Here is a 3,211-nt window from a genome sequence, read left to right as displayed (position 1 = left end):
GAATGCCTTCAAGGAGAATTCTGCAATGTTATCCATTCGATTTGCTTGAAATCGATGTCAGATAATGAGCCAATGGTTTCGTGTGAATAAAGCACACACTTAAGACCATCATGTAGATATGTCTTTTACAACCATGGAATACCTGAATAGTCTACTCAACGGCTGGGAAGAGCCACTTACCTCGACTTGATGCATTCAAGGAGTCTGAGTGGTTCATTGTAGAATTTAAGGTGTGCAAGCCTTAAAATTAGCTTCCCTGTGTCACTTGTAGTGCACAAAAAATCCAAATGTATTAGAATTTAGCATCATAATAATCATAAACTATTGGAATTGCTGATAGTTTCTGTTTCAACCCAATGTCTCGATGACCAAGGCGAGTATGCCAAGTTTGTCATGTACAAGACACTCTGGAAAACTATCTGGTACACAACATGTGCTACGAGTTGAGTCGTATGTGTAGTATAATCCAGAGGATACACAGAGAATGTGCTTGCCATATCCGTTGCATATGGTAAAGAGAAGTTATTTCTCTTTATTGTCATCATAAGTTCCGCTATGGAAACTATTTTGATGGATACCTCCATAGTTTAGTAGGGTATGAGTTAAACCTGGGAAGCAATGAAGCATCCTGACGTTACTCGAGTACCCACAGGGATAGTAAATATGACTCGAGTTGAGCCAACAAATACCTCATCGCGTCTAGCGATTTTAAAATATCTCCTTTCTCTCAATGAGAGTGGAAATATTGGACTTCCCTGAGTATAGAGTTTGTGGTGCATATGTCCACAAGGCACATATCGTTTTTCATCGGATTGACTCCCGCAAAAATCTATATATAGACATGAAGATTCTCAAGAATATCGCTGTTGGATATATAGAATACATACAAATGAATTTGTATGAAAATGCTGATACAATATATTGTGATATACAATATATGATGACAATAATAATCATGTTCTTATTAGAACATCATAAATGGACAGAAATAAATAGATCACTAAGAGACTAAGGGACTAAATGTATAGTCTCCAAACATGTCAGTTGATGCATATTCAACCATCATGCTCTCCATGCTCATAGAGTTTCAAACCATTACCTTGAGGTCCTTTGCATCCCGGTGGTGTGGCTTGGATTGCACACACTATCCCATGGGATGCAAGACTGATCTTGATGTCCATGACCCGCTTAAGTAAGTTGTGGCCATTGAGGGCAAGTGCCTCAAATTGTTACTTATAGGGGCAAGCCAGAGATAATTAATTTACAAGAAGTAAATTAAAAACCATCATGGTTTTGTAATAAGAACGCAAAATTTTGACTCAAGTGCTCAACCTCAATTGTGGGAACATAACACATTGAAGATCATTCAGATCTCACAGTAATAGAGATAGTCTGCACATGGGCAGTAGATCCAACTCATTAACTTGTGTTTTCCTAATATAATGAGGGAGATGTTATTGTCAAAAATTTACAAGTTTGTTGTGTGGGAGAAATCAATCTCGACCGCTATGACATGTTCATGAAGAATGGCAATGTGGTAAACACAAAGAACATATCATCTCCGGTGAAAAACCAGTAATTTATTTATATTACAGATTGCGTAATATAAATACATATTAATGTTGCAAAATTAATAGATTTCAAGAAAGGTGGCTCGAAATCATTAGTGCAATCCTCAAAATGCTAAGGATGACACCTTGAATTTTGCATATGTATTTGCAAGAAATTGAAAACCTCAATTGCAAATAGACGTATTAATCTCGACATGTGGTTAACATGGAAATAGATACATCATAAAAATATTCCGGAATACCACGTACTCAACGGAGAAACAGTACTGCAGAGGTACTGAATTTATCTTTGCAAGAGATTAAAATCTCAATTGCAAATAGATGTAATTTATCTCAACACGTGACAAACGTGGAAATATAACAGACTAAAAACAGGGATAAAATCACTGTTAAAAGTTGTTGTTAGAACTAATTTTCTGAAAAGAAAGAGTAAACTAGTAAAGCAACTAAGCAAATACTAGTACAGGAGTGTTTTTTTTAAGGTCACCGGGGGAGGGCAAAGCCCTCCACCTGAATTTTCTTTTTCTATTTGATTCACACCCCCGGGGGGAGACAGGAAGTTTTACATGGGATGGAGAGAGGGGGGGGGAGGATTACACAATCCACAAGAACATAGCACTGGCTACCTCCCAGGGTACAAGAACACCCGCAGCCATCTGTCGACGCACGACCGTTCAGCTACTTTCAGGCGTCCTTGCCACAGGGCCGAGTCTTCCCTACAGCATGCGAGAAGACGGGCGAGGGAGGGCACCGCCCCACGGAAGACCACGGCATTCCTGTGCTTCCATAGCTGCCAGCAGCACAGAAAAGCGAAGGTAGCGCAAGCAGTATCTCCGACCACCCCCCGGACGTCAAGATCCTGGAGCGCGCCCACCTGATAGCCTTTGTCGACCACGTCGACCCCCACAGCCCACCAGAATGATCGGGCGAAAGGGCACTCAAACACCATGTGATCCGCCGTCTCCAGCTCGCACGAACAGACAGGACAAGCAGCCCCCTCCGTCGTGACGATGATCTTCCGCAACAGGACGTCTCTTGTGTTGACCCGTCGTTGGACCAGGAGCCACCCGAAGAAGCGAACGCGGGAGGGAGCAGCGCACCCCCAGAGGAACGTCGCGAACGACGCCTGCGCCGCCGAATTTCTCCAGGGCGTAGACGGCCGCCGTTATGAGGCTCCCACGCGCGCCCGAGCACAACATCGGTCTGCGCTCGTCGTCGCCGGGGCCCGTAGCATTATCGCCGATCAGGGCCAGAAGGGTAGCCCGCTCCACGGCGCCGGCAGAGGTAAGCCTGGGCACCAGCACACTGTCCAGGCCGCGCGCACGCACATGCCACACCGTGGCCTCCTTCACCGTCGTGTGTGAGTGCAGCACCGGAAGAGCCACCGCGAGAGGCCCACACGGGAGCCAGGAGTCGAGCCAGAAGGACGTCCGCCTCCCATCGCGCACCGTCACCCTGGTGATCCCGCGGTACAGCGGGAGCAGCCGCGCCAGCGCCTTGCTGTGCTCCCCCGCGCTCCTGCTTGCCGTTGACGAGAGAAGGGAGCGGCCGTCGAGCTCCGCCCACACCCACAGGGCCCATCTCGAGGACGAGGAGGCTGTGTGGAGCCGGTGCAGCATCTTGAGCAGTAGGCAGCGATT

Source organism: Triticum aestivum, chromosome 2D, assembly GCF_018294505.1.
Source record: "Triticum aestivum cultivar Chinese Spring chromosome 2D, IWGSC CS RefSeq v2.1, whole genome shotgun sequence".
Taxonomy (NCBI): Eukaryota; Viridiplantae; Streptophyta; class Magnoliopsida; order Poales; family Poaceae; genus Triticum; species Triticum aestivum.
This window is presented reverse-complemented; position numbering follows the sequence as displayed.